The 20,924-nt window shown below is 41.2% G+C and overlaps 1 long non-coding RNA gene across 4 annotated transcripts; it reads right to left on the bottom strand.

The window, feature by feature from the left end:
* Positions 1-1,579: 1,579 nt before the first annotated feature.
* On the bottom strand, positions 1,580-20,597 carry LOC141571608 (uncharacterized). 4 transcript variants are annotated; one of them, XR_016020374.1, is made up of 5 exons: positions 20,437-20,597; positions 19,591-19,649; positions 17,988-18,181; positions 3,774-3,952; positions 1,580-3,265 (listed from the first exon to the last, which is right to left on the bottom strand). It is a non-coding gene; the product is annotated as an uncharacterized LOC141571608 (long non-coding RNA). The 4 variants fall into 4 exon arrangements; XR_012496509.2 differs by lacking the exon at positions 20,437-20,597 and having other exon boundaries at positions 19,272-20,374; XR_012496510.2 differs by lacking the exon at positions 20,437-20,597 and having other exon boundaries at positions 19,591-20,371.
* Positions 20,598-20,924: the final 327 nt, after the last annotated feature.

Genomic DNA, 20,924 nt, shown 5'->3' on the forward strand with positions numbered 1-20,924 from the left:
ACCAGAAATTCAAGCCGGAATTCGGGGTTTGGAGAGTTATGATGATGTTCCAGAAGAAGATGACATGACTGTGTTTGAATAAATGTAGATTGTTGTACATGAAAAAATAAGACATCCCCTGAAAATAAGCCCTAATGTGTCTTTTGGAGCAAAAATTAATATAAGATCTGGTCTTATTTTTGGGGAAATACGGTATAGGATTCCAGCACTGTCATCAAGGGCACCTCCAAGGACTAAAACACGGTCATCATCGTTGACAGCTCCGTTGTCACCACACACTGAAAAGGGATCCCCAGCACCACAGCTGCCACAGGTTGCCCAGGCAACTCCAGCACCCCTGCTGCCAGAGGCTGCCCCCAGAGCTCCAGTGCTCCAGCTGCCTCAGACTGCCCCGAGAACTCCAGGGCCCCACTAAATGAAGGCTGCCCTGGCAACTCCAGCACCATCGCTGCCTCAGGCTGCCCCAGCAACCCTGTTGCCGTTGTCACCTCAGGCTGCCCAGGATGTTCCATCGTTGTCATCCCCACAGGTTGCTCCAACTCTGTTGTCGTCACAGGTTGCTCGGTCAACTCTGCTGCTACTCTTACAGCAGGCTGACCCTGCGACTCTACTGCTGCTGTCACCACAGGCAGCCCTGGCAAATCCTGTGCCAATACAGGTGGCTCTGGTACCTCCTGTGGTGGCTCCAAACCCCTGGAGGTGCTGGAAGCCGTGGCAGTTCCTGTGACAACTGTGGCACTGATGTCACAGAGGGCCCTGGCAACTCAGGCACTGCTGTCGCAGGGGGCCCTAGCAACTCAGGCACTGGGGTAGAAATGGGCGCTGGTAACTCTGGCACCAGGGTAGCAGAAGGCCCAGGTAACTCCAGCACTGGAGTCACAGGGGGCCATGCAACTCCGGCATGGAGGTCGCAGGTGGCCCCGGCCACTGCATCACTGAGGCCACCGATGACTCTGGCAGCGCCAATGCTGTGGTCTTGGGCAGCTCCAGGAACTCCTGCGATCTTATCATGGATGAATCTGCAATCTCTGATGGTACTTCTACAGGCTGCTCCGGCAATCTTAGTACTTCAGTTGCAGATGACTGGAAAATCCATTGTTGTTGACGTGCTTGGCTCAGGGTGTGCCTCAGTAGGTGTCTCTGATGATACCGCAAAGGTTTCTGATGGCTCCAGCACTTCTGCTACTGGAGACTCTAAAATGACCTTTGATGGCTCTGGAGGTGTGCTCTTTGAAGATTTCAGACTTTATCTGATACGCCACTGACATTGGTACAGCTGGTTCAGATGACATCAGCGCTACTGTTGTAGTAGGCACTGCTGCTGTTGCAAAAGAATCCAGGGTTTTTGTCACGGATGGTTCCAGCGTTACTGCCACAGACTGCTCTGCCTGAACTGGGATGACTGATGCAGATGTAACTGACAGGTCTGCAGTTTTTGTAGCTGGCTTCCGAGTTCCTAAAGTGTGTGGCTGTGATGCCTCCACTGATACTTGTCGCGTCCAGCGCAACACAGGCAGTGAGGATGCGAGAAGGGGCGGCTTTGGGTTAAGTTTTAAGAAAGAAACAAACAGAGACTTAATGTAGTTTAAATCTCAGAAGGCCAGGGGGCCTCTCAGTCTCAGAGGACTGAAGCGTAGAATAAGGCACACTGGAGGTTTTATTGATAGGTATACAAATACAAGAAAGTAACATTGTTTCTTACATGGTCAGTGAGACTCATACATCATAGCAGAAAAATGTTTATTCCAATCACCCTTTGTCTGTAAACAGCCGGAGCACAAAGTCCCATGATGTCTTACCTAAGGTATGTACCTTCTCAGGGTCAAGTCTCTCATATTGTAACAGCTCTGTTGAGATAACTGGAGAGGACTGATCTTTGTTTTCCTCATGACTTCTCTCACAAACAGGTGCGAGGGAAAAGCCAGAGCCGGCAACAGCTTTTCCCAGGCAGGGGGGAAGGAGAGGCAAGGCTCCTTTTTGGATCTTCTAAGGCAGCTCATTGGGGGTCCCCACTCGGTCCGCCTGGCTTGAGTTGTTCCCCCTGTGGGGAATCTTACTTGTCATTGGCTGCAAACCATCTTTTGGGGACCAGACAGAGAGACATACGGTGTAAAACATAAAGATAAGCAAAGTCCCAAAGAGGCACAGTCCTACACACTTTTCTTTCCTTAAGGAAAGACACGGGGGACAGTCGGCTAGGCTGCTGTGTGACTACAGATACTGTAGTAGGTTGTAGCACAACTGCAGGAGATTCACTGGTGTCAGACAGGCCAAACGCTCTCACAGGATGCTCCAGAGCCATAGCTGAAGGTTCAGAATCAAACTTCAAAAAAGAATCCAGGGCTGGCCCAGTGACTCAGGCGGTTAGAGCTCCATGCTCCTAACTCCGAAGGCTGCCAGTTAGATTCCCACATGGGCCAGTGGGCTCTCGACCATAAGGTGGCCGGTTCAACTACTCGAGTCCAGCAAGGGATGGTGGGCTTCGCCCCCTGCAACTAAGCTTGAACACGGCACCTTGAGCTGAGCTGCCTCCCTGATGGCTCAGTTGGTTGGAGCGCGGGCTCTCAACCACGAGGTTGCCTACCATTCCAGACGAATCACTTCCCTATCCCCACTCTCAGGACATTGCCAAAACACCTATTAAAAAAAGCATTTATTAAAAGTTCTCCAGAGTTTTCAAAGTAAAAAGCCCGTAAAAAGGCCAAGATATCACCTTCGTTTGCTGTGTTTTCACTGATGCCTTTACTGTGCCTTCATTCACGGATGGATCACAAATGATCCCATATTATTCCAGTGGTTCCCATCTGGCAGAACTTGGATCACAGAAGTGCCTACATAGAGTAATGGGATCCAAGAGCATATTCCAATATTTCAAAAAGCTTAACATGAACAATGTTCTTCTATGTGAAGCTCATTATATAAATTGGAAAAGCTGATTTTTATTTGAACGCATTTTGTGGGGTTAGGCATGCTTCTTTAAACACATAGGATGAGTACGAAAGGGGAAGAGTGCTGTTGGAATAGGCAGGAAATCTTTGTTCCTTATTCTCCTTTCAGATACCTCTCCAGGTTCCTACTGTCCCGTGTTTAGAAACCAAGATTGGGACCTTTGGTGGCAGCACAGCAGAAAGGGGCTGGCCTGCACCCACTGTCCAATAGGCTTTGGGTATTCTGAGACATCACCAGTGACTAGGCAGAAAATGTCAGATCAGGTTGAGGATGATAAACAGGAAGCCCTGCAGCAGGAAAGGGATGGGGGATGGGCCTGGGAAAAGAGAAAGTAAAAGCTGTATGTGCCTGACTGAAGTAAACTGCTTTCACATTTCAAATTTTACCTGCACCCGTTACCCTCTCAGATCGTCCCGTCATTTCAGGGAAAGAAGAAGGAGAGTAGATGTCTAAAGCTGTTTAGAATTAAATGACTCTCTTCTCGTACCTTTCCTTGTTTTCCATTCTTGCCTCAGTAGCCTACACCATCTTGGGGCCAGTTCATTCTCAGGGGAAGCAGAGACCCTTAGCCAGAAGCTCCAGGAAGGAGAGCCCAGGAATGACATTTCCCAGTAATAGTATATGTCTGCTGATGCCCCCAGATCTATACCTTCCAGCCCAGATCTGAGCTGCAGAGCTGGTCATTTAGCTACTTCCATGCACGGTTCCCTGAACTCCCTGCCTACCCTTGAACATGCCAAGCTCTCTGCCACCAGGTCACTGAGCACGCCTTTCCCTCCAACTCTGCCCCAACTCCATGAAGTTTATAAGAATATGCAACGTACGTAGCAGCTCTTCTGTCCTTTCATACTCTCTCTGGAAGCCTCTCGGAGCACTTTTCTCCAGCAATGGGATTATCTGCTTACTTGTCCTTTACCCCCATTAAAGAGTAGGAATCTTGAGGGTCAGGATTGTGACTCCATTAACTTGTATCTTCAGCACTTCTTGGACAAGCTGTCTGGCGCTGTAAATAGTAAATATTTACTAAATGGATGAATGAATAAGTAAGTGAATAAAAATGGAAACTATTTAGCGAGTATTTATTATGTTTCAGGAATTGCACAAGGCATTATTAAACGGAAACTCATTAGCTGTTCTAGCATTCTAATGAGGTAAATGTCAGTATCCTTATTGATAAGAAAGAAGCTAACTCGCCCACAGTCATTTTAGTAGTAGCTGCTAAGCAAACTAGTTGGGGGAAGGAATACAGAGAGCTAAAGGAAAGCAGAGGGTACGAGGGACCTTAGGATGAGGGAGAGCAAAGAGAGTTTCAGGGCCTATATGTACGCAGGTGTATCCCTGGGTGGCACACCCAGACTGGACCAGCATGTATTTCCCTACTTGGTAGAGGTGAGCAAAGAGCCTGTGATTGCAGGGCCAGAGCCTGGAGGGAGGTCACAGCCTGCTGCAAACGTAGATGAAAACTGCTCCCCCAGGACTGTGAGTGTTCAAAGTGCGACTGCCATGCAACTCCACGTGCAAATAGAGGCACCGCCCACTGGAGCTGGGGATTTCCAGCATAGAGTTACCCCAAGGGCAAGCCTGTGATCCCTCCAGGAAAAAATAATTCAGGGGATTCCCTGCCCAGAGAGGACCTGGTTTCTGAGAAACAGTGTCCTTTCAAGTAACAGAATAAAAAATCTGGTCTCTGATCTTCCCCCTCCTCTCTCTCCTCCTTTCCTATGTGAAATTGCCTCCCAGCCCAAAGCCAGGGTGAGGACGGTCCGAGACATCTGGTGCCCTTCACTGACCACAGGTAGGATTTCTTCTTGGGACCTGACCTCTTCCTTGCTTCTTACCACATTATCAATCTTTTTGCCCCTCTGGGCCATGATATGGAAATTCTTTCAGAGGCAGAACAGAAAGATCTCTTTTCATTTGCCTTTTTATCAAATTCAGGAAGCCTGCCAAGATCAAATATCACACTATGGAGATATTGCCAGGTTATTAAACCAATGTCTCAGATATCTACAAACCTCCCAACTCGGCCCTAGTGATAGGGCGCTATTGGGCTAGTCACTGCCCCCAGTTGAGTCCTCCCTGGAGCAGAGGCCCCTTTCGCATCTCTCTAATAATGCCAATGAAAGAGTTTGTAAAACTACTATGAGATCTAGAATATTGCTTCAGGAATGCCAGCCAAACCCAATCAAAATGTTACTGTGAATTCTCATTTATTGAAGGTTGGAAAGGAAAACAAACAAACAAACAAACAAACACCTTGTCCACTCTCAAAGGACAATCTAAAAATACCTATCCAAATTGAAAATGGACACGCCAAACTAAAGCAACTCAAATACCTTTTAGCAATAGGTAAATACATAACTGAAGTGTACAGTATCATTAGCAGTAAAAATAGATGGATTATACCTACAAGCAACAATGTGGATCAATATACTAGCAACCTATTGAATGAAAAAAACCAAGACCAAGAAGACTACATAAAGTATGACACGCTTTATAAGTCTTAAAAACAAGCAAAACTACAGAGGGAAAGAGATACGCTACTTTCAAATTCAGAGTATGTTCACTTTTTAAAATAAATGAAACCTAGTCTAAATGCAGATATGAGGTACTTGAAGATTTTCAACAGGGAAAGAGGCATTTAGGAACCCTCTGACATCTCATCTTGTCATTTTCAGAGTCTGAAGTTTAACTATGAGAACTTAATGTTTGGTGAAAGCAATTTACTGAATGGTACTAATGTATGTTACTTATTGTTTAATTTAGAGATGTAACATATTCACTCTATTAAAGGTAATGTTATGGTCTACAACATAAATGTTCTAAACAGAAAGAAATACAAGCAAAACTGAACACTATAGTGTTTAGGACCATATACGTATTTATGCAATAAAGCCGTTATAAAAATGTAAAAAACATGAGTGTTCGTTTTGACACAACTATGCTTTAGAACTTATGTAAGTTACATATATTCATTTGCAAAATCAAAGTTTATGCCAAAAATATAATTTAAAAAACTTTCATCTAGAGACGTCATCAAATGACAGCAGGAGGTGAGCTTCTGGAAATCTCTCTTAGAATTTACAACAAATTAAACAGCTATAACTCCACAAAGGACTCCCTGCACAGCACACAGGCAAGATGAAGAGTCACATTACTGAACTCACCTAAAGGGGAGCAAATTGCACGAGCAGGGGAGGAGGAAAGGGAGAAGTACAGAGACGGAGCCGCGCGGGCACAGGACGCAGACCTAGCTCAGTGCGCCGAGCTCGCTGCTTCCTGGAACCACCACAGCTGCGGGAGAGGGAAGAACTCGGACTGCTAGGGCTCTGCTTATGGCCCACAGGGCTGAAGGGAGAGCATATAACACAGCCGAACCCAACGCTCATGGCAGAGACCTCAGAACAAAGACTGAGGGAAGAAGGCTGAAAACGGTGCTTTAAGCCCTCACAGCCGAGCAGAGAACGGAGCCTTAGGCACTGAGACTAGCCGCCCCCGCCCTCCCCTCCCAGAGCTCGCCCTGCCCCCACCTGCCCGGTGCTAGAAGAGGAACAGTAGCAGTGTCAGATCAAAGCAACAGAAAATTTGCTGTTTTGAGAACTGTCATCTGTAGACACAGATTTGCAGCCCAACTAGTTCTGGCAAAGGGGAGGGAGCTGTGGAAGCAGGACTGGCTGTGATCGTGGTCGCTGCCAGTACTCTGGGCCACCTCTCACAACTCACCCCACTCCTGTCCCCACCCATCTGGGCGGATCCCTGCAGGAGTAAACAGAACTGCTGAAACTCACAGGCGCTGAATCTAGTGCAGGAAGAGCTTTGGAACTTCAAAAGCTCTCCGCATCACCACAGAGAAGCGGGGCCCTATGACCCAGGCAAACTGTCAACAGAGGAGAAGCCCGCCTTCCAGGGAATCCCCCCATTGTGTGAGAAGCTGGAAGAGTGCAGATAAAACATAACACTGCATGGTGAGAGAGAAAAAAGGGCTGCAGTTGGAGAGAGAATAAAATATTCTACCAACACTTACTGGAAAACAAAAGAGAGACCTCTTCCTGTCAACCTGTGGCAGCTCCCACTACTGTAGATGTCTAGGAAGAGAAATAATAAATCACTAATTGCCATGAATAACCAAGGCAACAAGACAGCTCAGAAAGAAAATGAAAAATCTCCAGAAAAGGAACTTAAAGATATGGAAATATGTGACTTAAATGACAGAGAATTCAAGATTGCAGTTCTGTAAAAACTCAACGAGCTGCAAGAAAACACAGAAAGGCAGTTTAATGAACTCAGAAACACAACCAAAGAGAAACATGAGCATTTTACCAAAGAGATTGAAATTTTAAAAAGAACCAAATACAATTTCTGGAGATTAAGAACTCAACAGAGGAAATTAAGAATGAAATAGGCAGCTTAGGAAGTAGAGTTCACCAGATGGAGGGAAGAATCAGTGACATCGAGGATAGAAACCTGGAAATGACACAGATGGAAGAAGAAAGAGACTTGAGACTTAAAAGAAATGAAAGAACTCTACAAGAACTTTCTGACTCCATCAGAAAGAGCAATATAAGAATAATGGGCATAACAGAAGGAGAAGAAAGAGAGAAGGGAACAGAGAATATATTCAAATAAATTGTTGATGAGAACTTCCTAAACTTGTGGACAGAACTCGATCCTCGAATCCAAGAAGCAAATAGAACACCTAATTACCTCAATCCCAACAGGCCTTCTCCCGAGGCACATTGTATTGAAGCTGTCTAAAATCAACAACAAAGAAAGAACCCTCAAGGAAGGCAGGGAAAAGAAGACGGTAGCCTACAAAGGAAAGCCCATTAGATTATCATCATATTTTTCAGCAGAAACTCTACAAGCCAGGAGGGAGTGGAACCAAATATTCAAACTATTGAAAGAGAGAAATTATGAGCCAAGAATAATATACCCAGCAAAGATATCCTTTAGATATGAAGGAGGAATAAAGACCTTTCTAGACATACAGAAGCTGAGGGAATTTTCTAATACACGACCTGCACTACGAGAAATACTAAAGGAGGCTATTTGACTGCCATCAACAGGGACAATTTGTGGCAACCAAAACATAAAAAGGGGGAGAGTAAAGGCCAGAACCAGAATATGGGAATGGAGAAAGTAAGCGTGCTAAAGAAAATGGAATACTCTAAATATCAAACTTTCTTTTACATAAACTTAAGGGTAACCACTCAAAAAAAAAATCCAGAGCTGAAATATATACTGTAATAAAAGAAGAAACAGAGGGAAACATCATAGAATATTACCACACAGGAATAATAGACAACGACAAAAAGGCAAAGAAACAATGGAGACACAGCCTTACCAGAAAACTAAAGATAGAATGACAGGAAATCCTCACATATCAATAATCACCCTAAATGTAAATGGACTGAACTCACCAATAAAACGGCACAGAGTAGCAGATTGGATCAAAAAACTAAACCCAACCATATGCTGTCTCCAAGAGACACATCTCAGCTACAAGGACAAGCATAGACTCAAAGTGAAAGGGTGGAAATTGATACTCCAAGCAAATGGTACCCAGAGAAAATCAGGTGTAGCCATAATGATATCAGATGAAACAGACTTCAGGGTGAAAAAGATAACAAGAGACAAAGATGGACATTTCATAATGGTAAGGAGGACTTTACAACAAGAAGACATAACAGTCATCAATATTTAGGCCCCCAGTCAGGGAGCACCGAAATATACTAAGCAACTACTAACAGAACTAAAGGGAGAAATTGACCAAAACACAATTATACTAGGGGACTTAAATACATCATTGACAGCTATGGATAGATCATCCAAACAAAAAATAAAGAACGAAATAGCAGCCCTAAATGACACATTAGATGAAATGGACATAATTGACATTTATAGAGCACTTCAACCTAAAACATCAGACTATACATTCTTTTCTAGTGTACATGGAACATTCTCAAGGATAGACCATATATTGGGACATAAAATCAGCCTCAGCCAATTGAAGAAGATTGAAATCATACCAAGCGTATTCTCTGATCACAAGGCTTTGAAATTGGATATCAACTGCAACAAGAAAGCAGGAAAAAACACAAACACATGGAGATTAAACAACATTTTTTTTTTTAAATTTATTGGGGTGACAATTGTTAGTAAAATTACATAGATTTCAGGTGTACAATTCTGTGTTACATCATCTATAAATCCCATTGTGAAACATCATACTTTTAAAGAACGACTGGGTCAAAGAAGAAATTAGAGGAGAGATCAAAAGATACATAGAAACAAATGACAATGAAAATACATCCTACCAAAATTTTTTGGATGCAGCAAAAGCAGTTTTAAGAGGGAAATTTATATCATTACAGGCCTATCTCAAGAAGCAAGAAAAATCCCAAATAAATAACCTCATGTTACACCTTAAAGAACTAGAAAAAGAAGAACAAGTGAAACCCAAGGTCAGCAGAAGAAAGGAAATAACAAAAATCAGAGCAGAACTAAATGAAATAGAGAACAAAAAGACAATAGAAAAAATTAATGTGACAAACAGCTGGTTCTTTGAAAAGATTAACAAAATTGACAAACCCTTGGCTAGACACACTAAGATAAAAAGAGAGAAGACACTAATTAACAAAATCAGAAACGAAAAAGGGGAAGTTATCACGGACACCACAGAAATACAAAGGATCATCCAAGAATACTATGAAGGACTATATGCCACCAAATTAAAAAACCTAGAAGAAATGGACAAGTTCTTAGAAACATATAGCCTTCCAAAACTGAACCATGAAGAACTGGAAAATCTAAACAGACCGATCACCAGTAACGAAATTGAATCAGTCATCCAAAACCTTCCCAAAAGCAAAAGTCCGGGACCAGATGGCTTCACTAGTGAATTCTACCAAACCTTCAAAGAGGATCTAATACCAATCCTTCTCAAACTCTTCCAAAAAATGAAGAAGAGACAGTACTCTCTAACTCATTTTATGAGGCCAACATTACCATGATACCAAAACCTGGTAAGGACAACACAAAAAAAGAAAACTACAGACCAATATCTCTGATGAATACAGATGCAAAAATCCTAAACAAAATTGTAGCAAATCGAATGCAACAATGCATTAAAAAGATTATTCATCACGACCAAGTGGGGTTCATCCCCGGGGCACAAGGATGGTTCAACATACGCAAATCCATCAATGTGATACATCACATAAACAAAATAAAGGACAAAAATCATATGATTATATCAATTGATGCAGAAAAAGCATTTGACAAGATACAACATCCATTTATGATTAAAACACTTAATAAGTATAGAAGGAAAATACCTTAACATAATAAAGGCCATATATGACAAGCCCTCAGCTAATCTCATAATTAACGGTGAAAAACTGAAGCCCTTTGTCTACGTTCAGGAACACGACAGGGATGTCCCCTATCACCTCTGCTTTTCAACGTAGTGCTGAAAGTCCTTGCCAGAGCAATCAGGCAAGAGAAAGAAATAAAAGGCACACAAATTGGGAATGAAGCAGTTAAATTATCACTCTTTGCAGATGACATGATGCTATATATAAAAAACCCTAAAGACTCCACCAAAAAGCTATTAGAAACAATCAACGAATACAGTAAAGTTGCTGGCTACAAAATCAATGTACAAAAGTCCATTGCATTCGTATATACTAACAGTGAAATCTCAGAAAAAGAAATACAAAAAACAATTCCTTTTGCAATTGCAGCAAAAAGAATAAAATACCTAGGCATAAACTTAACCGAGGATGTGAAGGACCTATATGCTGAAAACTATAAGACATTTTTGAAAGAAATTGAAGAAGACACAAAGAAATGGAAAGATATTCCATGCTTATGGATTGGAAGAATCAACATAGTTAAAATGACCATATTACCCAAAGCAATATACAGATTTAATGCAATCCCCATCAAAATCCCAATGGCATTCTTAAAAGAAATAGAACAAAAAATCATCAGATTTGTTTGGAAGTACGAAAGACCCCAAAGCAATCTTAAGAAAAAAGAACAATACTGGAGGTATCACACTCCCTGACTTCAGCTTATACTACAGGGCTACAATAATCAAAACAGCATGCTATTGGCAGAAGAACAGACACATAGACCAATGGAATAGAATGGAGAACCCAGAAATAAAACTACATAAATATGGACAGATAATTTTTGGCAAAAAGCAAAAAACATTCAGTGGAGAAAGGACAGCCTCTTCAATGAATGGTGCTGGCAGAGTCGGAAAGCCACATGCAAAAGAATGAAACTGGCCTGCTGTCTGTCACCATGTACCAAAATTAATTCAAAATGATCAAAGACTTAAACATAAGACCGAAAAAAATAAACTGCATAGAAGGTAACATAAGTACTAAACTTATGGACCTTGGGTTCAAAGAGCATTTTATGAATTTGACTCCAAAGGCAAGGGAAGTAAAAGCTAAAATAAATGAATGGGACTATAACAAACTTAAAAGCTTCTGCACATCAAAAGAAACCATCGATAAAATAAACAGACAACCAACTGAATGGGGGAAGGTTTTTGTTAACAGTGCCTCTGATAAGGGGCTCATATAAAAAATATATAAGGAACTCATACAACTCAAGAACAAAAATACAAACAATCCAATTGAAAAATGGGCAGGGGATCTGAAGAGACATTTCTCCAAAGAGCATACATAAATGGCAAACAGATATATGAAAAAATGCTCAACATCACTAATATCAGAGAAATGGAAATAAAAACCACATGAGACATCACCTCACCCCAGTTGGAATGGTATCATCCAGACAAATAGTAACAAGTGTTGGAGAGGCTGTGGAGAAAAAGGAACCCTCATACACTGTTGGTGGGAATGCAGACTGGTGCAGCTGTTATGGAAGGCAGTGTGGAGGTTCCTCAAAAAATTACGAATAGAATTACCATAGGAGTCAGCAGTCCCTCTCCTGGGTATCTACCCAAAAAATCTGAAAACATTTATCCATAAAGACAAGCGTGTTCCAATGTTCATTGCAGCTTTATTTATGGGGGCCAAGACATGGAAACAACCAAAATGTCCTTCCATAGATGAATGGATAAAGAAGTTGTGGTATATATACACAATGGAATACTATTCGGCGGTTAGAAAAGATGAAACAGGACCATTTGTGACAACATGAATGGATGTTGAAATTATAATGCTAAGCGAAATAAATCATACAGGAAAAGTAGAGAAACATATGATTTCACTGATATGTGGTATATAAACCAAAAACAACAAAAGAACAAGAGAAGCAAATGAGAAACAAAAACTGATAGATACAGACAATAGTTCCGTGGTTACCAGAGGGTAAAGGGTGAGGGGGGTGGCAGTGAGGGTAAAGGGGATCAAATATATGGTGACGGAGGAGAACTGACTCTGGGTGGTGAACACACAATGTGATTCATAGAGGATGTAATACAGAATTGTATACCTGAAATTTATGTAACTTTACTAACAATTGAAACCCCGATAAACTTTAATTAAAAAATAAAATTGAAAAGAAGAAGTAAAACTTTGATTATTTGCAGGTGACATGATACTATAGAGAGAGAACCCTAAGATTCAACCAAAAGTCTATTTCAACTGACAAATATTTTTGGTAAAGTAGTAGGATACAAAATTAATATTCAGAGATTGGTTGCATTTTATACACCAATAATGAACTATCAGAAAGAAATTAAGAAAACAATCCTATTTACAATTGCATCAAAAATACCTAGGAATATATTTAACTAAGGACATAAAAGATTGTACTTGGAAAATGATAAGACATTGAAGAATGAAATTGAAAAAGAAATATATAAGTGGAAGCATGTGCTGTGCCCATAAATAGGAAGAATTAACATCATTAAAATGTCCATACTATCCAGAGCAATCTACATATTCAATGCAATCCCTATCAAACTACCAAACGCATTACTAGAACTAGAACGAATAATCCTAAAATTCCTATGGAACCACAAAAGACCCCAATAGCCACAGCAATCTTGAGAAAGAAGTACAAAGCTGCAGGTATCATGCTACCTGATATCAAACTATACTACAAGACTACAGTTATCAAAACAGCATGATACTGGTATAAAAAACAGACATATAGATCAATGGAACAGAATAAACAGCCCAGAAATAAACCCTTGCCTATATGGTTAATTAACCTATGAAAAAGGAGGCAAAAATATACAATGGGGCAAATACAATAAACGGTGTTGGCAAAACTGGACAGATAACGAGGTCTGTAATTAAGTTCGCAAACTTGTTGCAACGATGTTGCTAATGTTTTTCTATATCAGAGAGATTACTCATTATGAATTGGTACCATTGAACAAATAGTTAACTAAGTTTACTATTTGGAAGTACTGAAAGGGCTGTGTGAAACAGTTAGATGACCTGAACTTTTCGCCAATAATTCATGGCTCTTGCATCAGGACAATGCACCAGCTCACAGGGCACTGTCTGTGAGGGAGTTTTTAGCCAGTAAACAAATGACTGTATTGGAACACCCTCCATACTCACCTGAACTGACCCCCAGCGACTTCTTTCTTTACCCGAAGATAAAGGAAATATTGAGAGGAAGACATTTTGATGACATTCAGGACATCAAGGGTAATACGACCACAGCTCTGATGGCCATTCCAGAGAAAGAGTTCCAAAATTGCTTTGAAGGGTGGACTAGGCACTGGCATTGGTGCATAGCTTCCCAAGGGGAGTACTTCGAAGGTGACCATAGTGATATTCAGCAATTAGGTATGTAGCGCTTTTTCTAGGATGAGTTTACAAACTTAATTGTCAGAACTCACACGTGCAAAAAAGGAAACTAGGCCACTTTCTTACTTCATTACAAGAATAAACTCAAAATGGATTAAAGACTTACATGCAAGACCTGAAACCCGAAAGTGCCTAGAAGAATAAAGTCTCAGACATTACCCTTAGTAATTTTTTTATTGATATGTCTCCTCAGGCAATGGAAACAAAAGAAAACGTAAACAAATGGGACTCCATCAAACTAAAAAGTTTTTGCACAGCAAAAGAAACCATCAACAAATCAAAAAGACATCCTACTGAATGGGAGCTATTCACCAATGATATATCCAATAAGTGTTTAATAACTAAAGTTCATAAAGAACTCACACAACTTAACACTAAAAAAACTAACAATCCAATTTAGAAGTGGATAGAGACTAGAACAGACATTTATCCAAAGAGGACAAACAGATGGACAATAGACATATGAAATTTGCAACAACATGTATGAATCTTTTTATTATTATGCTAAGTGAAATAAGTCAGCCAGGAAAAGTCGAGAACCATATGACTTCACTGATAATGTGGGATATAAAACTGAAAGCAACAAAGGAACAAGACAAACAAATAAAGAGACATATGAAAAAATGTTCAGTGTCATTAATCATCAGAGAAACGCAAATTAAAACCACAATATCACCTCACACTTGTCAGAATGGCTATCATCAATAAATTTACAAACAAATGTTGCCAAGGATGTGGAGAAAAGGGAGACCTCATGCACTGTTGGTGGGATTGCAAATTGGTGCAGCTGCTATAGAAAAACAGTATGGAGGTTCCTCAAAAAATTAAGAACAGGACAGAGGGGTGGGTCAGTTGGTTAGAGCGTGAGCTCTAGGCAACGGGGCTGCCCATTCGATTCCCACATGGGCCAGGGAGCTGCGCCCTCCGTAACTAGAATGAAGTCAATTAGCTGCTGTTCAGCTCCCAGGTGGCCAGATGGCTCAGTTGGTTGGAGCGTGTCCTCTCAACCATGAGGTAGCCGGTTTGACTCTCACAAGGGATGGTGGGCTGCGCCCCCTGCAACTAACAACGGCGACTGGACCTGGAGCTGAGCTGTGCCCTCCACAACTAAGATTGAAAGGAGAACAACTTAACTTGGAAGTACACACTGTTCCCCAATAAAGTCCTGTTCCCCTTCCCCAATAATAAAAAAAAAGTCTTAAAAAAAAATTAAGACTAGAACTATTTTATGACCCAGCAATTCCACTTCCGGGTGTTGATCCAAAGAAATCCAAAACACTAATTTGAAAAGATATATGTACCCCTATGTTCATTGCAGCATTAGTCACAATAGCCAAGATGTGGAAGCAATTTGTGTCCATCAACAGACGATTGGATAAAGAAGATGTGGTACATACACAAGTATACAGTGGAATATTACTTGGCCATAAAAAAGAAATCTTACCATTTGTGACTACATGGATAGACCTGGAAGGTATTACATAAGTGAAACAAGTCAGACAAAGACAAATACCACATGAGCTCACTTATATATGAAATCTAAAGAACAAAACAAACAAACAAAATAGAAGCAGACTCACAGATTCAGGGAACAAGGTGATGGTTTCCAGATGGGATAGGTGTTGGGGGGTGGGGTGAAACAGGTGAAGGGATTAAGAAGTAAAATTTGAGTTACAAAATAGTTATGGGGATGTAAAGTAAAGCACAGGGAATATAGTCAATAATATGGTAATAACTATGTATAGTGCTAGGTGGGCACTAGACTAGTCAGGGGGATCACTTCTTAAATGATATAAATGTCTAATCATTATGCTGTACGCCTGAAATTGATACAAAATAATATTGAATGTCAATTGTGATTGAAAAATTTTTAAAAGGGTGAAAAAACAGTGAAGGAGAATAAGTAGTCCAAATTTCCAGGTATAAAACAAACAAGTCACGGGGATGTAATGTACAGCATGGGGAATATTGTCAATAAAATTGTGATAGAGTAGTATGGTGTCAGATAGGTTGCTGGACTTACCATGGTGATCACCTCTTTAGGCATATAAATGTTGAATCACTATGGTGTACACCTGAAACTAATGTAATGTTGTATGTTATCTATGTTTTAATAAAAATCTTTTTACAGAATGTACTCCTGAAACTAATGTAATATTGTATATTATCTATGTTTTAATAAAAATCTTTTTACAGAATGTACTCCACACAAAAACAAGCAAGTTAAAATAAGTGCATGAAAGAGTTTTTACAGAGATAGAATTGACCAGATATATATGAGAGTGATGATGAAAAGAAAATTTAGAGAAATAGTTCGTAAGTAAAGGAGTGTAAAACAGTGCTGTTTTATCATGAGAAAAATATGTCTGTGTAAACACATTAGTGTAAATCTTTCAACTGTTTTCTGAAGATGTATCTCTTATTCTGAGACTGTATTGCTTCCTACTTTTCTCATGAACTTTCTTGTTAACACATGTTGAGTCAATGTTATAATTTCACGTGTTTGAGTGTTTTTTTGTGTGTGATGCTATTAGTCAGTAAAATAAGAAACCTTCAGTCCTATATTGGTTTCCAAATTGATTTTGCCGAGTAACCTAGAAGTCTGAGGACCACTGATTTATGAGACTTGAATCTGGGAATCAGAAACATTAAATACTGGAAGTGGATTTGGGAGAGCATGATTGGTTTAAAAGCAATACATTTGAGGTGTAGGTCTAATATATATCCGAGTGGAGATGTCCAGTGAATTTGAAGTGTGGGTTCGACACACAAGTGAAGGTGATCAGCAGACAGCTGCATCATTGAAGAGAATACTACCCTTTGGAGACACAGATTAAGGAATTACGCAGGAGTAGGGACTGGGATCCTTGAGGCTGCCATGAAAAGAACAGTAGAATGAGAAAATAAAAACACAGGGTGATGAAGTTTTGCAACAGAAAGAGCGCAAGGAGCCAAAGCAGGAGTCCCTCCTGGGTAGTTGTCTTCGACTGCTCCCTGTGTATTTCTAAGGCCTCGGAGACTCTCCAAAGCATAGCGCTGCAAAGCCTGGCGCCGGACCACTGCCGACTTGTCTCCTGTGGCTTCCCAGGTTTCTGTTAAAATAGTACCCCTTTTTCTCTTTTCTTCCTAGCCTAGTCCCTTTTGACTTATGACTGATTTGGACAGTTTTCTTAATTTTAGATCTGTCACCTCCCCAAAATACTGCTTCCTAAATCATACCTTTGTCTCTATGCAAAACCTGTAGTTTGCTTACATCTATTCTCAGAGCCCTAAATTTCTGGGACACCACACTCTGGCCCAGACCCCAACGTCTCAAGTTCCACTCCTCAGAGATGCTGGAGTGAGGTGGGAGTAGGTAGGTGAATTGAACATAAAAAATATAATGGAAGCAGTACCAAATCCAGACCCTACCTAGTAGATAAGTAGTCCTGCATGAATTACAGAAACAGGACGACAATCAGAATAGACTAAGCGATCATGGCAAAGGGAAGAAACACAGTCAAGGAAGCATTAAAGACAAAGTGAATTTTGTTAGCATGTGACAAACACACAAAAGAAACAAAAAGAAGAGATATAGGATGGCTATTGGGAAAAAGAATAAGAATTTTATTAACAAAAGCAAACTTTTCCAGAAACATTTTATGTAAATAGGTCACTAGCTACATTTAATTAAGTTACAGAGAAAGAAGAAAATGAAGCATTTCATGAAAAAATAAGACAACTGAGATCTAGTATTAGTAATTATGTTTTTTCCCAACACCACACAGCTATCGTACCAGAGTATGTTCGACTTTATATTATATCATTTTTACATTCTACATTTGTATCATAAAACTTAATAGTGAAAAAAATTATTACAATTGAAATTTATAAAATATTTGTTTCTCTTCAATTTGATGACTAGTAGATAGGAACTCATCTGATCCAAATGGATGGACAACATAGTTTCTGGACTGTGTGAGATAATTACGAATATAGATTCCATCTCCTAACTTGAATGCAGCAGGACTAATAAATTCATGGCATTCCACAACCAGTTTTCAATTGACTAAACAGTTCTGCTATCCAGTCCATATTTAAAACACTGTATCCAAGTAAATATGTATGTGACTTATTTCAAACATAGTTATTATATACCTTATAGAAATGTTCATATGAATGAGTAGCAAAAATAAAGAAGTACTTATTCCCTGGAAAAATCAATTGAAATTGATTGCAAATGCCTACCTGTATATATTATATTTGTAAGTGAACCAAGAAGCTTGCTTTCCATCGTTCACCAATTCCACTGTCATGTCAGCCATACCAACAATATCCCCACCTGCAGACACCGATAGCTCACTGGTTTGCATAGTTTCTGGTATGCATAGTTTCTGGGAAACCACATCTGTTAAATTTTATAGGGCTCAAGGCTTCTTTTACTGAAAAAAAAAGTGAAAGACAACAGGCAATGAATAACCTGTGCATCACATAACAACAACTTGAAAAGAAAAAATATTTAGTTATTATTTTAGGGATTCAAACAACTGTTTTTAATGAACTATATAAATGGAAAGTTAATGAAGTATCTGAGTTAACATGTTCAAAGTATTAACTCAAAACACACTTCACATGTACGAATTAGAGACCACAGATTTGGGCAGGTTTCAGATATGGTATTTAAGAAGAACGAATCCATGGAAAAGAAAAGCACATCCCTTTAAATATTTCAATGAGTATAAAATCCATTTAAATCCCTTTAAGTGGGTTTAAAATGTATTTTCTAAAACTTGCAATTTAATGGAGCCAGGAAGAGAGTTATATTTAGCAATCAATTTCTGTTTTGTTTACGTTATAGAAGTCAACGAATGCAAATATTACCACTAGTCCCTTAACATTGTTTTAAATATACTTAACTAGATGCTAAATATGCTATGTTCCAATGAATCTAAATATGTGGAACAAAGAAGAGGTTGAGTTCCTTTAAGAAAAATATCTAAAGTAAACGTTGACTGGACACATGATCCTGATATTTGGAAGAGATAAAAGAATGTAAATTAGAGACAGGATTGCTCAAGAAAAGAACTGAAGAAAGGTAGACAATACCATATATAATGGAACAAATTGAGCCTCTGTTTAGAACAAAATGTTCTCTCTAGGTATTCATCTCTTGAATTTTAAGTTCAACATCTCAGGACAGATTAAGGGAGCTACTCCTTACTCCAATTCAAAAGAGAACATAAAAACTAAACTAAAAGAGAAAAGATTGGAAGATTCTGGAAGTTAGTTGTTGAATAGATTAATGTCAAATATAAAATAAAATAACCAAATGTAAAAAAATGTCATTCTGACACCTAAAACCAGTTTCTTCTGAGCAGTAATAGAAATAAAAATACAACTTGGTTCATACTTGTAGCTTTCTACTTAAAGAACATTAGAATTTTAGAAAACAATTAAGGGACTATGGTTGATTGTGTTTTCCCCACAAGACTGTAGGTTCTGTGAGAATAGGAATATGCCCATGTTATTCACCTCTGTACCACAGAGTAGTTGGAACTTAGGAGACTCTCAATTTAATGGATGGATGAATGAGTAGATTATCAATGCAATCATACTCAGGTTTTTATTTTAAAATCTGCTACTGTTTGTAGCTCTGACGTGATTTCACTTTTCATTGAAAGGGTCCATCAGCTTCAAGTCAAGTCATTTTTCAGTGTTTCTTTCCTCGACCCAGACAACTCTTATTTAAAGGTTGGTTCACATGTGCTGGTCTGTGTTGATCATGACCATCACACTAGATTATAAACAGGAGGAGCGCAGATATTGGAAGCAGCCTGGAAGAGAGACTCACCATAGATGAGCGCTCAGTAGTCAGCAGTATAATGGGTTGTATCAATAGAAGTAGAACACCTGAAATAAAGAAGGTGATAGTTCCTATCTTCCAAAGTATTGGTGACACCAAGCCTGGAATATTGCACTTGTTTATAGGCACTACACAGTTCAGAGAAGGAAGACTGAGGCTCAGAGTAAAATCTGTCTTCAAATGCCTGAAGGGCGATCATGTGGGAGGAAGATTAGAGTTCTACTTTGGCCCTTGGAATACAACCAGGACCAGGGAAGCAGTTGAAAGAGCACTGAGGTGGAGATCAGACAGGCCTGAGTACAAGTCCCACAGGGCTGCTCACTAGCTATGGCCTTGGGACAATGTAGCCATTCTGAGCCCAAGTTCGTACACCTATAAGATGGAGATTCTACTACCTTCCTCATAGAGTCTATTACATACAGCCACTGAAGTATACGAATATCTGGCTATCTCCCTAAACTAAGGATCTAGATTTGTAAACGAGATTACAGTCGACAGCTGAGTATTGTGGGACTTCCATCCCTTCCCCCACACACTCCACGTGCCCGGGTTTTCCTTTGCTTGTAAGGAGTAATGTCACCCTTTTATATTTCTCCTTCCAAACATTCTGGGAGGTTTCCTCCTTTAGGCCAAACAGCACAGAGGAGCGCTTCCTCCTGCTGGGCTTCTCTGACTGGCCCTCCCTGCAGCCGGTCCTCTTTGTCCTTGTCCTGTGCTATCTGCCGACTCTGACTGACAGCTGGGCCCTGGGGCTGCCGGCGGGGCGCCACGTGCGCCCGCACAGGCCGCCGCACCACTTCCGCTGCCACCTGGCCCTGGCCGAGGCGGCTTCACCTTGAAAGCGGCGCGCCGCTGCTAGCCACGCTGCGCGGCCCCGGCCCTGCGGTGCGAGGCCCAGCGGGGCGCGTCGCTGGCGCCGGGCTCGGCGCCGTGCGTCCTGCGGGAGCCGGCGCTGGGTGGCGCCACAGCCGTGTGCCGCCCGCAGCGCGACCCGGCCGCGCCTCGACGCAGCTCTGGGGCGCGCTGGCCGGCGCCTCCCGGCTCCGCGGCCTCACCGACTCTGCGGCGCAAACGGCACGTCTGGCGGCGCTGGCGCTGGCGCTGGGCTCGCCCGCCAGGGGCATCACTTCGTCGGCGAGCGGGCCTGTGGCGGCGGCGGCTGCCGAGACGCGAGCGAGCGCTGCATGATCGCCACCGCGTGCTCATCCGCTTGGTGCCGTCCGCGGTCGTCCTGGCCTCCTATGGTGCGGTGGCCCGCGCCGTATGGGGCATGCGGTCCAGCGGGGACCAGAGGAAAGCGGTGGACACGCGTGGGTCCCCCC

This window comes from Rhinolophus sinicus, chromosome 2, assembly GCF_057876585.1.
Source record: "Rhinolophus sinicus isolate RSI-liver-muscle chromosome 2, RSI-T2T, whole genome shotgun sequence".
Classification (NCBI taxonomy): domain Eukaryota; kingdom Metazoa; phylum Chordata; class Mammalia; order Chiroptera; family Rhinolophidae; genus Rhinolophus; species Rhinolophus sinicus.